General features: G+C 43.9%; 1 pseudogene; it reads left to right on the forward strand.

The window, feature by feature from the left end:
* Nucleotides 1–3,181: 3,181 nt before the first annotated feature.
* On the forward strand, nt 3,182–14,289 carry LOC144482684 (SWI/SNF-related matrix-associated actin-dependent regulator of chromatin subfamily A member 5-like; annotated as a pseudogene).
* Nucleotides 14,290–19,393: the final 5,104 nt, after the last annotated feature.

The following is a 19,393-nucleotide window of genomic DNA, read 5'->3' on the forward strand; positions in this document are numbered from 1 at the left end:
CAGATATTAGAGGGCTGTTTTTTATACAGAGGGTGGTGGGGGCCTGGAATGCGCTGCCAAGTCGGGTGGTGGAGGCAGGCACGCTGACATCGTTTAAGACTTACCTGGATAGTCACATGAGCAGCCTGGGAATGGAGGGATACAAATGATTGGTCAAGTTGGACCAAGGAGCGGCACAGGCTTGGAGGGCCGAAGGGCCTGTTTCCTGTGCTGTACTCTTCTTTGTTCTTTGTTATCCCACTTAGAAAGGATTAGAAATGTTAACGGGCACAAAGCGAAATGAACATTTACCAGGTGTTCTTGCATTCAGTAAATAGTGCTTGAAGTAAACATGGCATTTAAGGTGCTGTAATAGGCAACTTAGAAATTGATGACACGAATAGATCATTATTGCCTTTCACTCGATGTAGGCAACTACCACAGGTGTTTTTAATTCGGGTGGTCATTTTACCCAGATCTGAATAATTTGAATCACTTCAGATATTACATAATATGGTGAAGGGGGAGAGATTTATTTCGCTTCATTAACCCTCAATTATTTTTTCTGTGGCCATCTATTGAATTCCTCAGTTCACCTTGGTAACAAGGCCCATTAAGCATTACCACGGGCTGTTCCAATTGCTGATCCCGACCTTGATAAGAGCATTTCAATTGATGCTGGATCTCCACTCGAACTGCTTCCTGATCAGGAAGACTTGCTAAATTAAAGTGTTTTTATCACATTTTGGGAGGTGCAGGGTAAGGGAAATAGAATTATTTTTATTTGCTTAAATGTCTATCCACTATTTCAGAAGCTGAAATGGGTTGGGGGAGGGTAGGATTGGTAGGTTACAATTACTCGGATTTATATCTCCCCTTCTGTTCACACTACAAGCTCCATTTCCTAACCATTCACTCCAAACCTCTGTCTGGTTCCTCTCTGTCTGAGGCTTCACCAAACTCTTTGCAATTATAATATCCTAATTGAGCCTGAACTACATTTCCAACCCCATATTCTCAATATTACCAATACCACCACCATGATATCGCCCGCCCTTGTTCAAACCCTTAATTAGCACTAGGTTTTCCGAAACAGCCTCCCAACTTGCACCACGTGGAAGATTAAATTCATCAGAACTGCTGCTGACATGAAGCAAGTTCTGTCCACTGCTTTATTTGTGCATCGCTGATGGTCAACCTTCAGCTGTTTAGCCCAAAGCACTGGAATTCTTTCCCTCAATCTCTCTGCCTCTCTAGCTCATCCTTAGTTAAGACACTGCTTTAAAAACTCCTTGGTCACCTCTCAATGGTTTTTTTGGTAGCTCGGTGTCAAATTTGTCTGATAATTGCCCCTGTGATGATCCTGTAGACATCTTATTATCATAGAATCCGTAACGTGCAGAAGGAGGCCATTTGGCCGATCAAGTCTGCACCAACCCCGCATATTTACCCCGCCAATCCCACTGACACCAAAGTTTATTTAGCATAGCCTATCAACCTAACCCGCACACCTTTGGAATGTGGGAGGAAACCGGAGCAGACACGGGGAGAATGCACAAACTCCACACAGAGAGTGACCCGAGGACAGAATTGAACCTGGGTCCCTGGCGCTGTGAGACAGGAGTGCCAACCACTGTGCCACCATGCCACCTATGTTAAAGGTGTTGTAGAAATGTACATTGTTGAGGAATGAGGAAAGTGAATTTAAAGTTACTACCCCTTAATCCCACTTAGTTTCCCCACTAACCTACACATCTTGGGACACCTAAGGGGCAATTTAGCATGGCCAATCCACCTAACCTGCACATCAGACTGAGACGGGAAACAGGAGAACCCAAAGGAAACCCACGCAGACACGGGGAAAACATGTAAACTCCCCAATAACAGTCACCCAAGGCCAGAATTGAAGCCGGGTCCCTGGTCTCTGAAGCAGTGGTGCTAACCACAGCCACCATATCGCCCTGATCTGGTATTGTGCAATGAGGCAGGGTTAATTGGTAATCTCATAGTAAACGATCAACAGGCAAACATTCATATCACAATTGAATTCCATATGATGGTCTGCAAGTGGCATATTTCCACAATCATAAACAAGAATTTTGTCCCTATCTAATTGGCTTTCGGTTTGAGAGGAGAGCCTGCTAAGGTTGACAGTGAACATTGAAAATGATGAATTATTTCTTTAAATGTTTATCAATGAAATTGGGAAATAAAAACTCTGCAAGAAACATCCATCTGTGGCTTATTGAGAGCATTAACGATTGTGTTAGGTTAAGAGATTAGGCAATTCATATGACAAGGAATGATAACAAGCTTGAGGATTGGGAATGTTTTAGAAACCAGCAAAAGGCCACAGAAGATTAATTAAAAATGGAATATGAGGGTAAACTATTAGAGCTTTTACAAGTATATACAAAAGAAGGTCACCGAGTTACAGGAAGGATGTAAATAAGGTTGAAAGAGTGCAGAGAAGGTTCACAAGGATGTTGCCGGGACTTGAGAAAATGAATTACAGATGATTGAATAGGCTGGGACTTTATTCCATGGAGCGTAGAAGAATGAGGGGAGATTTGATAGCGGTGCATAAGATATTGATGGGTATAGATACCGTGAATGCCAGCAGGCTTTTTCCACTGAGGCGAGAGGAGAAAAAAACCAGAGGGCATGGGTTAAGGGTGAAAGGAAAAAGATTAAAGGGAATATTAGGCGGGGCTTCTTCACGCAGAGAGTGGTGAGTGTGGAATGAGCTGCCGGACAAAGTGGTAAATGTGGGGTCACTTTTAACATTTAAGAAAAACTTGGACGGGTTGATGGATGAGAGGGGTGTGGAGGGATATGGTCCAAGGGCAGGTCAGTGGGACCAGGCACAAAATGGTTCGGCACAGACAAGAAGGGCCAAAAGGCCTGTTTCTGAGCTGTAATTTTCTATGGTTCTATGGTTACTGTATTTTCTCATGAAGGGTTGGATTCCAAGGTCTGATCTGTTTTGTTGCAGAATAAAGCTGTTGACAATCTAAATTGAAGTGTAGGTGTTTTCATCAAGTGAACATTTATCCCACACCTGTAGTTGTGCTTCAACCCATGGCTTGTTCAGCTGTTTTTGTTTAACCTGTGCTTCAGTCCACAGAACTGTTCAGTGCAGCTCTTGTAACATTGCATTATTTTGCTTGACTTTCTTGGGCATCATCAGTGTGTAAAAAGCATGTATTCTCGCCTGAATTAGTTATTGAGACCCTTCCTCCTCCGACATTTTAAAGCTGAGGTAGAAAAGAGCCTGCCGCCGAAAAAAGGAAGTGGAAATGTATGTCGGCCTGAGCAAAATGCAACGGGAATGGTGAGTGCACAACTTGTGAATCTTACTGTGTTGCATTGTGAAGTACGGCATCATCTTGCAACAACTAACTGAAATTGTGCTGCACTACAATCAACAATTAGAGCATTTGTAGAACTCAGGGAATAGATTAACCAGTGTAAGCGAATGTGATTTTACCCAATGCATCAATAATAGGCTGACTCCCTCCTATTGACCATCTTGCTTCCGTCTGATCTGTAAGATTTTTGTGTTTGGAATTCTAACTTCCTTCAATCATTTCCATTATGTTTTCCCGAAACAGAAGATAATCATTGAATTCAGACTGGACGATTGCCATTCAAGTGTGATCATTACAGTGCTCTCAAACTACTTTGCTCTCAGCTTTGGGCTTTCTTCTTTCAAACCCCAATGCAGCCCATTATTGATACCCACCTGATCAGGTACTAGTGAGGTGTCCCCTCCAAACTTATTAACCATGTCTATCTAGTTGGTCAAGGAGAACGCTGCAAAGCCCTTCAAAATGAGGCTGCACCCGATGTAACACAATGTCATTGCCTCACGGTGATGCCAGGATCGATGCCATAAATATAAAATAGTCACTGATAAATCGAACAGGAATTTAGAAGAAGATTCAAAAAAGAAATTGGCAGAGTGGTTCGTGTGGAACCCACTACCACAAGGAGAGGCATGACATTGATGCATTTTAGGGAAGTTTGTTAAACATAGAATGGAAAAAGAAATCGAAGGTGTGAGGAGACTCTTGTCATGAACAATTATCTGGAATTGTTGATCTAAATGGCCTGTTTCTGCGTTACAAATACTTAATCCCAGAGTACTTCATATTGCTCGCATCCAAATGACATGAAAAGGAATATTCCCATCCCTTCAAACCCTGGCCACCTGGAATGAATTGCACCTTGTATCAAAGAACAAAATGTTGAGTGTGTATTCGTCGTAAGATATGGATTTCTATATCTGTGAGGCTTAGATGGAGCACCCTGTTCCCTTGTAGGTGAGAAGGGTTGGAATGTGGATCCGAGGCTTTGTCCGAGGCACCTATAGATCAAAGCATTCATTGTAGGTTGTAATTGCTTTCTGTTGAGCTACATTAAAAAAATGAATTTATCTCCAAGTTGGTCTGATGAGTTTTAATTCTGGCCTTGCTGACAGGAACACCAGGATATTAATGAAGGATATTGACATCCTGAACTCCTCAGGGAAAATGGACAAAATGCGTCTATTGAATATACTGATGCAACTGCGCAAGTGCTGCAACCATCCCTATCTGTTTGACGGAGCTGAACCTGTCCCACCTTACACCACTGACCCTCACCTGGTAGTTAACAGTGGCAAAATGGTGGTACTGGGCAAACTGCTGCCGAAAGTGAAGGAGCAAAGTCAGCCGCAGGCCTGGTCAAGGCTTTTGTTTCCCTTTCTGTCTTTCAATCTTTCTATAGGGCGGAGACATGGAGTGATTTGATAGTTTCGTGGATACTTGAGTAGCTCAGACGGGGTGGGGGGTGGCCAACATAAGGCATGAGGCCCAAATTAACGATTGTCAGGCCGTAAAGGGAAATTAATTGAAAATATTCCAAAATGTGTTATAAATTAATATGCAATAAACTCTGGAATCAGCAATGGTTTTAGTTATAGTTAGGACAGGCAAAGAAGCTTACTGAGATATCCTTGAGGAGATAACCAAACTAAAACACAATGCAAATTAGGTTTTTTAGAATATGTTCAACAAATCTGTTATTAGAGAGTAAATATAGTAATAAAGTTCACGCTTTGTGAATTAGATGACATTGTTTCAATGGATTAAGAATTAGATTAATGTTAAAGTTCTTATTTTGGGAGGAGGTAGGGTTGGATTCAGATTCGATTGGAAATTCAAAGAGCATGCCAGTCACTCGAACTCGAATCCATGACCAAATTAGTTGAGACTCTGGAGACCAGGAGGAATTGAACAAAAACTACTGTGTAGTCCGATCCATATATAAGGAAATCCGGTGGAGTGGAAAATCAAACATCCTGGTGTATAGATTGGCTGTAAACAACCGCCTGCATGGTTATTTGTGCATTTCCGAGTCCAATGTCAGACTTTGTCATGCTCTGGAGCACTACTGTACCTGTGCTGCAGACTGACCAAAAATAGAACAGGATTTTTAGTAAATGAAAGGGGTTTGTGATGTTTATCCTCCGTAAGCGTGCATGGATTTCCACGACGATGTCTGCAAAAGAATTTGAAAATGATCACTGATGACACCGTGGCAGCATTTTATCTGTGCAGCAAGGTACATCAGATTGCATGCTGTGATGTTTTGGGTTACAAATCAGCACAGGTTTTAATGAGTTAAAATCTGCTCACCTAATCTGGTAGCATCAGCGAAGGGTCAACTATGACTCTTCAGAACTCCCCTCTCCACAGATGCTGCCTGACCTGCTGAGTATTTCCAGAACTTTGCTTCCATCTATTTCGCTTTTATTTCACAAGTTTTAGTGACTGTTTCAAACAATAGTGTGTCTTGATCTGAAACAGCATCCTGTTTTAGTCATTCTGGCCTGCCACACGCCATTCACTGGGGCTGGGGGCTCCCAAAAACTGGCCGATTCAGCATCAAATATTCTTCATGAGGAGAGTTGGAACACAGGCCTCTGCAATGCTTGATGGGCCCCAATCACCTTCCGGGGGAATAGTTACAGGAGCCAAATATTCTGAAAATTAGGGGCTAACGTGTTGGGAGAAGGTGAATGGAATAATTACATGGTTTGGGATTGCAGCTATTTTTTGATTCGGGTTTAATTTTTGCTGCCCAAACTGCAGCACCGTCTCGAATCCACCTGGAATATAAACCCTTTGTAATCATTCCCATCAATCAAGGCAGCTGGGTCACATGGACAGTTCACATTGTATAAATTATAAAACTGGAGGTTTTTTTGGTAATGTGTGTTCATTTATGCCTCCTGTACGATAACTAGTTTACTAGATTACTCTACATCCTGCATGTTACCACTGAAATTTGGTTTCCATTATCCACATCAGCAGATGTAGGTTTTTGAAGCATTTGTGTATCTGCGCTGTGTTCTTGGCGACCGATCAACCGATCACCCTGATGAATGATCTTCTTTTCCACAGGTTCTCCGGTGTTGATCTTCAGCCAAATGACCAGGGTGCTGGATATCTTGGAAGATTATTGTATGTGGAGAAACTACGAGGATTGTAAACTGGATGGACAGACACCGCATGAGGAGAGACAAGTATGTTTCTTGCCCTGTGCTTTCAAAACTGAGTTTGTTTGAGGAAAGTTCCAACCTCTTAAATTGATCTGAGGCTCTATTATCCAAGTAAGAATTCTGGACTTATGGTTACAAAACTGACTCAAGGTTTTCAAACAAGAAATATGAATATTCAATTTGAATCGAGCATCTATTTGTATTTTTAAAAATGAAATTTTTGCAACAATTAGTAAAAAGATTGGTCCCAATCGCTTGTTCAATTCTGGCTTAACTTTTCTCTCTCATCCCTCCAGGATTTTATTTCTGCTTTCAATAGTCCTGGGAGCTCAAAGTTTATCTTCATGTTAAGCACACGCATTGGGGGTCTTGGTATAAATCTAGCCACGGCAGATGTAGTAATCCTGTACGACTCAGACTGGAACCATCAGGTAGATCTCCAAGCTGCGGTAAATTACTGAGCGATTAGTTATTTGTGTTCTGAAACCCACGTACTGTTGAATATATAACTATTGTAGCTGGTTTTAACATCCAAGTGCACTGATCAAGCGATATTTGGTATTTTACTGCCACTGATACCCCCTCAAATCATCCGTGTGTTGCTCCCATGGTTTCTTTAAAACTCCACTCGACTGAACTGGTGGAAATATTTCAGCAAAGGCCTTCAGTTTGCTTCTCTTTATTTGAATGGGGCGTGCGGTTGTTTTTAGAATTGGCGTGGTATGATTTCAGTTGACTGGGCATCTTGTTTCTCCTCACCAATTAACTTCCAAATCCAATTGAGAGTTTGGAAATGAAATCCATTTTACGTTTCAGGAATGCTGTGGTGTCACTATAAGGAACTGCCTTCCGTGATTCAGTTTTACACAAAACAACTGATGCACGGATTTTAATAAGTGCTTCGTGATTGCCTCGTGTACCAAGGGCTTATGAATTCAAATCTCACTCATTTGCGAATTTTGAATTAAAGTTTATAGTGAGCAGCAAAAGGGAGCAGGGCTCCCCAATTGGTCAGCTGGTTCACTAATATGCTTCAGGGAAGAGCATCTGTCAGTACTTGACTCCAATCCACAAACACAGTGGAGATTCTAATTCCCCTCCAGTGTGAAGTGGCAAGTTTCTCAATTGCTTCATTGATCCACCAGCCTGTTACTGGACTGCAATCAGTGCATCTGAGAAATAATTAAATAGGTCCAGGTGCTTCCTTTGTTTTCCCCTGCTGCAACAATTGTTGATCTTTATTGAGTAATTAGAGAGGGTTAAAACATGCAGGAGATAGCCATAGAACCATAGAAAATTACAGCTCAGAAACAGGCCTTTTGGCCATTCTTGTCTGTGCCGAACCATTTTTTGCCGAGTCCCACTGACCTGCACTTGGACCATATCCCTCCAAACGCCTCTCATCCATGAACACGTCAAAGTTTTTCTTCAATGTTAAAAGTGACACCGCATTTACCACTTTATCCGGAAGCTCATTCCACACTCCCACCACTCTCTGCGTGAAGAAGCCCCCCTAATATTCCCTTTAAACTTTTCTCCTTTCACCCTGAACCCATGCCCTCTGGTTTTCTTCTCCCCTAGCCTCAGCGGAAAAAGCCTGCTTGCATTCACTCTATCTATACGCCATCAAAATCTTATACACCACGATCAAATCTCACCTCAAACTTCTCCGCTCCAGGGAATAAAAATCCCAACCTATTCAATCTCTCTCTATAACTCAGCTTCTCAAGTCCCGGCAACATCCTTGTGAACCTTCTCTGCAATCTTTCAACCTTATTTACATCCTTCCTGTAACTAGGTGACCAAAACTGTACACAATACTCCAAATTCGGCCTCACCAATGCCTTATATAACCTGACCATAACACTCCAACTTTTATAATTGATACTCCGATTTATAAAGGCCAATGTACCAAAGGCACTCTTTACGACCCTATCCACCTGTGACGTGACTTTTAGGGAATTCTGTACCTGTATTCCCAGATCCCTCTGTTCAACTGCACTCTTCAGGATCCTACCATTTACACTGTGCGTTCTCCTTCGGTTTGTCCTTCCAAAGTGCAATATCTCACACTTGTCTGCGTTAAATTCCATTTGCCATTTTTCAGCCCATTTTTCTAGTTGGTCCAAATCCCTCTGCAAGCTTTGAAAACCTTCCTCACTGTCCACTATACCTCCAATCTTTGTATCATCAGCAAACTTGCTGATCTAATTTACCACATTATCATCCAGCTCATTGATATAGATGACAAACAATAATGGACCCAACACCGATCCCTGCGGCACAGCACTAGTCACAGGTCTCCACTCAGAGAAGCAATCCTCCACAACCACTCTCTGGCTTCTTCCATTGGGCCAGTGTCTAATCCAATTTACTACCTCCCCATGTATACCTAGCGACTGAACCTTCCTAACTAATCTCCCATGTGGGACCTTGTCAAAGGCCTTGCTGAAATCCAGGTCGACAACATCCACCACCTTCCCTTCATCCACTTTCCTGGTAACCTCCTCGAAAAACACTAATAGGTTGGTCAAACATGACCTTCCACGCACAAAGCCATGTTGACTCTCCCTAATAAGTCCCTGTCTTTCCAAATATTTGTAGATCCTATCCCTTATCACACCTTCCAATAACTTGCCCACCACCGACGTCAAACTTACTGGCCTATTATTTCCCGGATTTCTTTTCGAACCTTTTTTAAACAACGGAACAACATGAGCCAAACTCCAATCATCGGGCACCTCCCTCGTGAATACTGACATTTTAAATATGTCTGCCAGGGCCCCTGCAAGTTCAACACTAGCTTCCCTCAAGTTCCGTGGGAATACCCTGTCCAGTCCTGGGGATTTACCCACTCTTATTTGCCTCAAGACAGCGTGCACCTCCTCCCCTTGAATCTGTAAAGGTTCCATGACCGCCCTACCAGTTTGCCTTATTTCCGTAGACTCCATGCCCGTTTTCTCAGTAAATACGGATGCAAAAGAAAAACCATTTAGTATCTCCCCCATCTCTTTTGTTTCCATCCAGACATCCAGACATCATATCTTTGCGAGCTGATGATCAGCTTGAAGATTTCTAGGAAGTTGATTTATTCCCTATCCCCATGTTAAGGTTTTGATACAGTAAGAAGTTTACAATACCAGTTTAAAGCGGTCACGGGCATTCAGCCTCTGATATTCGGGTAAGCGTTCTCCAAGGTGGCCTTCACGACACACGACGGCGCAGAGTCGCTGAGCAGAAACTGATAGCCAAGTTTTTCCCAGGGTGGAAGTATCAATTACTCGGGGGCACAGGTTTAAGGTGTGAGGGGCAAGGTTTAAAGGAGATGTATGAGGCAAGTTTTTTACACAGAGGGTGGTGGGTGCCTGGAACACGCTGCCAGGGAAGGTAGTGGAAGCAGATATGGTCGTGAGTTTTAAGGGGCGTCTAGACAAATCCATGAATAGGATGGGAATAGAGGGATATGATCCCGGAAGGGTAGGGGTTTTTAGTTCAGTCGGGGCAGCATAGTCAGTGTAGGCTTGGAGGGGCCGACGGGCCTGTTCCTATGCTGTAATTTTCTTTGTTCTTTACAATTTCTTAACATCGAGACTGAATTCTTTCAGGAAGGTTAGTCGATCAGAATCTCAATAAACTGGGGAAAGATGAAATGCTGCAGATGATTCGTCACGTTGCTACCCACGTCTTTGCTTCTAAAGAGAGCGACATTACAGACGAAGATATTGATGCGATATTAGAGAGGGGCGAAAGAAAGGTAAAACTAACGTCAGGATCGGGAGTGCCCCTTGCTCTGCGATTCCAATCCTGCAACTTCATGGCTCACCTGTTCAATACTCTTCTTACAATGCTGCTGCAATATTTTCATCGGCACAATAAGTCTCACTTAATCTGCATCTCATAAAGTTCTGCAAACTGAGTATCAAAAGCTAATTGCATTAAATGCATTGTAGTGTGATGGTTTTGTTCAGTCTCTTTTATTTCATACCATTGTCATTGTGCCAAGAGGAGATGATTAAACAATTGGATTAAACCCTTAATTTCAGCTTTGGAATTGTTTTTGTTTACAGCGAAATGTTTTTTTTAAGCCTTTATTGTGGGTTTTGACAAAACGATTCAAATGATTTCATCTGTCTTGGTGAAGTTAGGGCCATTGAATCAATCTTGCTATGCTAATGTAAAGTGTTTACCTGGCAGCTAATACCCAAGTACAAATGTATATTCTGAAATGGTTGTCATCGGCTTCACACATCAATATCTTTGGAGCGAAATAAGTAATTTTGGTGTTTATATACAGTGCATCACTGGAACGAGTTTTCTATGTAGTAGGAATTAGACTATCTAAAAGCTAAACTAAAGTACCATTATTTGAAATCTCCTTGGTTTTAAATACGATGCTATTGCAACTTCTGAAGGCCTGTGGAATATGAACAATTACTTAGAGTCATAGAGGTTTACAGCATGGCAACAGGCCCTTCGGCCCAATTTGTCCATGCCGCCCTTTCTTTTTGAAAACCCCTAAGCTAATCCCAATTGCCCGCATTTGGCTCATATCCCTCTTAAACCCATCGTACCCATGATACTATCTAGTACTTGTGTGGAACACCAGTCGAGGCAAAACGTTGTCATAGAAGCATGGAAGGTAAGACAGGAGGAATACATTTGGCCCTTCGAGCCTGCTCCGCCATTCATTGTGATCATGGCTGGTTGTCCAACTCCATAGCCTAATCCTGCTTTCTCCCCATAACCTTTTAATCCCATTCGTTCCAAGTGCTAGATCTAGTCACCTCTTGAATGCATTCAATGTTTTGGCATCAACTACTTCCCGCGGTAATGAATTCCACAGGGCTCACCATTCTTTGGGTGAAGAAATGTCTCCTGTTTCGTCCTAAATGGTCTACCCTGAATCCTCAGACTGTGACCCCTAGTTCTGGACACTCCCACCATCAGGAACATCCTCCCTGCATCCGCCCTGTCTAGTCCTGTCTCGATGAGATCCGCCCCCCCCCACCCCATTCATCTGACCTCCAGTGAAAACAATCCTAACCTCGTCAATCTCTCCTCATACGTCAGTCCATTTTACCCACTGCAGTAAGCTTTGATCTCAGTTAGAAGTCCCACAACACCAGGTTAAAGTCCAACGGGTTTATTTGGTATCACGAGCTTTCGGAGCGCTGCTCCTTCCTCAGGTGAGTCACCAGATTAAGGAGCATGATAGCCATGATGTGGAGATGCCGGCGTTGGACTGGAGTGGGTATGGTAAGAAGTCTCACAACGCCAGGTTAATGTTAATCAGGTGATGAAGGAGCAGTGCTCCGAAAGCTCATGATTCCAAATAAGCCTGTTGGACTTTAACCTGGTGCTGTGAGACTTCTTACTGGATAGTATAGTGTCATCTCTGAAATAAATCAGTTGCCGTTTTAGTTGAATTTTGAAGTTGCCAAAGTGGCACAAGGTGTGTGGCCCCAGAAAATTCAGTTCTAAAACATAAGCTGCCACCGCACGGTGGCACAGTCGTTAGCACTTTGCCTCACAGCGCCAGGGACCCAGGTTCGATTCCTGGCTTAGGTTACTGTCTATACGGAGTCTCCCTGTGTCTGTGTGAGTTTCCTCCAGGTGCTCCGGTTTCCTCCCACAGTCTGAAAGATGTGCTGGTTAGTGTGCAAGACGTGCCGGATCATCGACACAGATGCCATCATTTCACGTGAGAACACCATCCACCAGGTACACGGTACATACTCTTGCAACTCGGCCAACGTTGTCTACCTGATACGCTGCAAGAAAGGATGTCCCGAGGCATGGTACATTGGGGAAACTATGCAGACGCTGCGACAACGGATGAATGAACACCGCTCGACAATCACCAGGCAAGACTGTTCTCTTCCTGTTGGGGAGCACTTCAGCGGTCACGGGCATTCGGCCTCTGATATTCGGGTAAGCGTTCTCCAAGGCGGCCTTCGCGACACACGACAGCGCAGAGTCGCGGAGCAGAAACTGATAGCCAGGTTCCGCACACACAAGGACGGCCTCAACCGGGATATTGGGTTTATGTCACACTATTTCACATAAATATTTCTGCTTTTTTCCTCCTGAGTCTTTATCATGCGATCCTAGAATCAGAATTTATGTCACACTATTTGTAACTCCCACAGTTGCGTGGACCTGCAGAGTTTCACTGGCTGTCTTGTCTGGAGACAATACACATCTTTTTAGCCTGTCTTGATGCTCTCTCCACTCCCATTGTTTTGTTTCTTAAAGACTGGATTAGTTGTAAGTATTCGCATTCCAACCATTATTCATGTAAATTGAGTCTGTGTCTTTATAAGTTCTGTTTGTGAACAGAATTCCCACTCACCTGAAGAAGGGGCTCAGAGCCTCGAAAGCTTGTGTGGCTTTTGCTACCAAATAAACCTGTTGGACTTTAACCTGGTGTTGTTAAACTTCTTACTGTGTTTACCCCAGTCCAACGCCGGCATCTCCACATAGTGTGCTTTGGCCATGCTAAATTCTCCCTCAGTGTAACTCGAACAGGCGCCGGAGTGTGGCGACTCGGGTATTTTCACAGTAACTTCATTGCAGTGTTAATGTGAGCCTACTTATGATACTAATAAATAAACTTTAAACCTTGACAAAAAGCGAACGCTAACGTTTTGCTCAAACTCTGATTAACTATTTTTTAAACTGCTGATTAATTTTATTTCTTTCGAATGGAAGATCATGGCCAAATTTGAGTAATGCATTTTCTTCCAGTCAGCTGCAACATTCTTGCCTCTAGGTTCGATGATTATCATAGAAACTCTACAGTGCAGAAGGAGGCCATTCAGCCCATCGAGTCTGCACTGACAACAATCCCACCCCAGGCCCTATCCCCACAACCCCACAATTTACCCCGCTAATCCCTCGAACCTACACATCCCTAGACACTTTGGCCAATTTAGCGTGGCCCATCAACCTGAACCCCACATCTTTGGACTGTGGGAGGAAACCGGAGCACCCGGAGGAAACCCATGCAGACGCGGGGAGAACGTGCAAATTCCACACAGACGGCCACCCAAGCCGGGAATCAAACCCGGATCACTGGAGCTGTGAGGCAGCAGTGCTAACCATTGTGTCACACCGTGCTGCTCCTATAGATTCAATTCCAAAGTCATACAAAAGTATAATATATAAGCAAGTTTTATTTTCTTTTAAACATATATGTACAAGAGGAGGGATGTTAGTACATGGGAAATAAGCTGGGCAGTTGTTGCTGTTTCCAGAACTTCCTATTCAACAGTATAATAAGGCATATGTACAGCAAAGCTCTCTCCAATCTGCCTTAAATTAATATCTTCCTTCCATTCTCATCCCATGTTCAGTGGTGTGATTAGTTTCCACTTTCAAAACATCTATTATTGTGGACTTCCCAAATAAGATTACAATTTGATGAATGCATTTAGAGACAGTATTCTTGTTGTCATGCCCATTGAAAATTGATTGGAAACTCAATCAGTTAATTTAGGATTCTCAACGCCCATCAACGGTGATAGATTTTCATCCCATAATCTGGGCTTCAGAAATTAAAGGTCAATGTATGAACAAATGGGACCGCACAATCTCCTTTCCTCTCTAACTTCATCCATTCCCAAACCAGAGCAGTATCTGATGAGATAATGAAACCTTGAGCTGAAATATCAAAGAGCATTTTCAACAACTTACTTCTGGATGATGAAAAATTGAAGGTAGAAGTTCAGGACCATGAATATGAGTTCGAGGCTCTCCGATAACAAATTCTATTCCAGGACCATAACTCACAGCGCAGGGAGAGGCCATTCGTCCAATTGTAGCCATGCTAGCTCTTTGCTAAAGCTAATTCCACTTCCCCTGCATCCTCCATTAAGCCTGCACCTTCCTCTGCTTCAAATATTTATCTCATTTTCCTTCAAACAATGCAGCGATCTCTTCCTGAACGGTTCTGTGCATCAAAACATTCCAAAAACCTTGAGCATCACGGTGGCGCAGTGGTTAACGCTGCTGCCTTACAGTGCAAGGGACCTGGGTTCAATTCCGGCCTCGGGTCACTGTCTGTGTGGAGTTTGCACATTCTCCCCGTGTCTGCATGGGTTTCCTTCGGGCACTTGTCCAAAGATGGTTGGGTTGATTGGCTGTGCTAAGTTGTCCCTCAGTGTCAGGGGGATTAGGACTGTAAATACATGGGGGTACGGGGGTGGGATTGTTATCGGTGCAGGTTCAATGGGCCAAATGGCCTTCTTCTGCACTGTAGATTCATTGGGCGGAATTTTATCTGCACAACGTTTGTATGATCCTGCCTGAGGCCAACAGAGAATGCCGTTCTCCAGCTGCGCCCACCCCCGAATTGGGACGGGCGTGCCGATGAAACTCCGGCCAATGTATCTGAGTAAAGATATTTTTTCTAACCACCGCCCCCTCTCTCTTTTTACTATAATGCAAACTTTCAATTGAAGACCTCCTTATCAGTCACTCCTCAATCAATGGAAACAGATCATGCCTACATCAAACATCAGAATAAAAGCAATGACTGAAGCAAACGTTATTTACCGAACTTCCTTCCTCCTATCACCTGAGCCATTGTCTTTGATCGCATTTACACTGAGGCCTAATAAGAGTCACAATGCTGCATCTCTTCCTTGTTTCTATTTTCACTTTCTCTACATCATCATCACCGTTCAGACCAATTGGCAAATTATCTCCAGTATTATTTGTTGTTTATCTCGATACAAAATACAAACAACTTTCTTTGTACTCTTTGAAGTGGAAGAGCAAGTCAGTAGCAGAGCTCCCCCGATCGTATTCCCAAATAAATTAAGTAATAATTGGAACTGAGTAAAGAAAATAACTCAACAAAGATTAGAATCAACTGTTTAAAAGATTAAATTATCAGATAAATAAAGCAAATTGAGATGAAGAGAAAACTACTGTTAACATCACTTTCATTTTGTGGGATATATTTTAATAGACTTCACATTGGTGATGCGAGCAGAACAAATTGCAACCTTGGATAGATTTGCTTGCCATCAACTTCAGGTAAACAAGTAGGCTCGGTGAAGAATTTAAAGTTTCTTAATTAGCGTCACAACTAAGCTGACATTAACACTGCAATGAGGTTACTGTGAAAATGCCCTAGTGGCCACACTCCAGCGCCTGATCGGGTACACTGAGGGAGAATTTAGCATGACCGATGCACCTAACCAGCGTGTCTTTCAGACTGTGGGAAGAAACTGGAAGGAAACCCACGCAGACATTGGGAGAACGCGCAGACTCCGCACAGACAGTCACCCAAGCCGGGAATCAAATCCAAGTCCTTGGCGCTGTGAGGTAGCAGTGCTAACCAGTGTGTCACACCGTGCCAACCGAAAGTTATTGGATAGGGTGCATTAATGACGATGTACTGATAACACCTTTTCTTTGCCAGGGATGTGGGTAGCAGTGCATTAATGGATAGGGTGCATTAATGACGATGTACTGATAACACCTTTTCTTTGCCAGGGATGTGGGTAGCAGTGACAGGGCAGAATTTATGCCCCAACATTGCGTGTCCCGAGCATTAGGTGTCAACTCCAACGCTTTGGACTCGGGACTGTGTAAGGACATTGCTTCCTTACTCTGAAGGACATTAGGCTGGGTTTTTACAGCAAAGTGACAACTTTTCATTGTCATTATCTGATGCCAGCACCAGACCTGATCGGATGATGCAGAAAATGTCATCGCCACTGACCTCGAGGAGGGCTGCCCGTAACTCACTGTGGCGTGGATCGGCTCACTGTGGCAGTGCTCCGAAAGCTGGTGATTCCAAATAAACCTGTTGGACTTTAACCTGGTGTTGTGAGACTTCTTACCGAGCAAAGGTATTGGACCTGGATGCAACAGGAGCCATACATACATCAACACTTTGGCCCATATGGGGATCGAACCTGCGACCTTGGTGTTATTAGTGCCACCCTCTAACCACCTGAGTTAACCGGTCAGAAAGGAGCCAAACGTTTTTAGCTGTTTAGCAGCTAAAGTGTTTGAAGACCATTTCACACCTCATTAGATCGTACTCGGTGGAGTGTCTGCAGTTGTTAATGTCAATGAATGAGCAATTGATGAGGCAATTGAGCAACATTGGATAGAGCTGGGATTTTGACACCTTGTTAAATTTACTGCTCTGTGGAGTAGTTGACTGTTTTCCAGTGATACACCTGGTTATTGGTACTTCCATTCGACCTTAAAAAGAAATCAGCTCGAGATTTTGTCTCTGCCCCCACGACTTGCCTGGGTTTGCAAAATCTCACTCACTGTCCCGGCTGGAGAAAGTTCACAGCTCTTTAACATTTGCTTAACCTTCTCTCCACTCACATTGTCTGTACCTGTAAAGACTTGATTACCTGTTAAGACTCACATTCCAACCATTATCTTGTAACTGAGTTTGTGTCGATATGCGCCCTGTTTGTGAAACAAATCCTGCACTCACCTGATGAAGGGGCAGTGCTCCGAAAGCTCGTGCTACCAAATAAACCTGTTGGACTTTAACCTGGTGTTGTGAGACAACTTACTGTGCCCACCCCAGTCCAACGCCGGCAACTCCACATCATCTCGGCCCCTTTTCACATTCAGTGTTACTTTCAGTCCTGTAGCTATTAAGTGCCAGTCCCAATGTGCATGGAGTGCCTGTCAAATGGGAATTCCATTAGGTACCAGTCCCAACATCCATCCCATAGATGGCACCATATTTCAAATGTGTTTCCAACCTTTTGGCCAAATTTCTCTGGCTGTTCACGTCCCGCTCCCACTGCCAGTGAGAATGGAGAATTTGGCACTCAGCCAAATTCTCCATTCACAGCAGCAGGACTGGAGAATCTCAGCCACGGTGGAGATTGGAGAATCCAGACCTTTGGCTTTTGCCACATTCTCCGCACAGCCCACCATCAAAGCGCCACAGGCGGCTTGGGAGAATTCCACCCTTGGTTTCAGAAATGGAGAATTCTGCCCCAGGTCCTCGCACTGACCCTTCAGGTGCATCACTCAGCATTTCTCCCCACCATGGCATATCTCCTCTCACCATCACTCCTTGTTTCCTGGCCTTCAACCAGTTTCTTACCTATTTGCTCGGGTGCCCTTGAATCCTTGCAGTTTTGATTTTAATCATAGAATCCCTAAAGTGCAGAAGAAGGCCGTTCGGCCCATCAAGTCTGCACCAACCACAATCCCACCGAGGCCCTGTTCCCATAACCCCACATATTTACTGTTAATCCCCTGGCACTAGGAGCAATTTAGCACGGCCAATCCACCGAACCCGTACATTTTTGGACTGTGGGAGGCAATCAGAGCACCTGGAGGAAACCCACACAGACACGGGGAGAATGTGCAAACTCCACAGAGACAGAGACCCAAGACTGGAATCCAACCCGGGTCCCTGGCGCTGTGAGGCAGCGTTGTAATGACTAGGCTTCTATGTAGAACATTATCCAAAGATATTCCGCATCATCGGGCCTCCCCTATTTTACTGGGATTGTTCCTTCCTCAGAGGCACTGAGGATCCTGGACCTTACATTCTGGAATTCCCTCCCTAAGCTATTCCTGGAGAAGCCAGATTTTTTCCCCTTCAGTCAGATTGAGCCATTGCACACTACATCAGGTGGGTGTACAGGGAAATGCTCTGCATCAGTGACAAATTTGGAGAATGTGAGGCATTGCATTACAACTTCTGAAATACAACATTGTTAATGTTTTACAGGCATTTTCCAGCTTCCATTATCACCATAAAACCTCATGAGATACCTGTGCTCTGAAACAAATCCTCAAAACCCTCCTGTTCCTCTACCTTTACACTCAGCTGATGAAGGAACAGCACTCCGAAAGCACATGATTCCAAATACATCTGTTGGTCTTCAACCTGGTTGTGTGAGACTTCTTACTGGATCTTTACACTGACCAAGCACACCCTCCGCTGGCCTTTACTGACAAGAACAGCTACATAATGCTGTCGCAATCCCAATGCTTGTTGCAATGAGCTGCATTTACATAGCATCCATAACATAGTAAAACATCTTAAAATGCTTCACAGGAGGGTTACCAAGGAAGATGTGACAGAGTCACCTAGTAGGATCAAATAAATAGGTTTCTTTGGAGTGACTTGAAGGAGACAGTTGGAGAGGCAGACAAGTTATTCCAGGCCTTACACCACTCAGATTTTTTGGTTGGGGATGGGAGTCTCTTTGGAAAGAAAACGATTTGGACACCATTGTGGCATTTAAAGGGACCATCCTCCTGAAAAAAGAGTGTCTTGTAAATATGGTTTCATGGACTGATCCAAAGGAGACGCATCAGGGCCCAGGATTTCTCTCCCAGATCCTGACCTTACGGCCGAGGTGGCCAAAGGGGATCAGAACGCTGCCCTTTCATCAGCTGAGTCTCACCTGATGAAGGGGCTGCGCTCCCAAGGCTCAGTGATACCAAATAAACCTGTTGGACTTTACCCTGGTGTTGTGAGAGTGCTTACTGCGCCCAGTCCAGTCCAATGCCGGCATGTCCATATCAGAGCCAAAGGTGTGGCAGAGAAATCAAAATCAGGAAAGCACAAAAGATACGGCACAGAAATACCAAAGGGTTGTCGAGGCTGAGGAGGTGACACAGATTGTGAGGGCTGAGGCAATGGAGGAATTTGAACATTTCAAATTCAGGTCTGGTTGAATGTTGGCCAGTGGTGACAAACTTGGTGTGAACTATGATGATGTGAGAAGGATTGCAGCACTTTCTTTGGAATGTGGTATCAGTATTTTGGACCTCAGGTTTGCTGCTCCTGGCCTTCCGGCTCTCTTGTCATTGGGGATTTTGTTGAAAGGCCTGGGACTGCGATTAAACAGAAAC

This window comes from Mustelus asterias, unplaced genomic scaffold, assembly GCF_964213995.1.
Source record: "Mustelus asterias unplaced genomic scaffold, sMusAst1.hap1.1 HAP1_SCAFFOLD_36, whole genome shotgun sequence".
NCBI classification, from domain to species: Eukaryota; Metazoa; Chordata; class Chondrichthyes; order Carcharhiniformes; family Triakidae; genus Mustelus; species Mustelus asterias.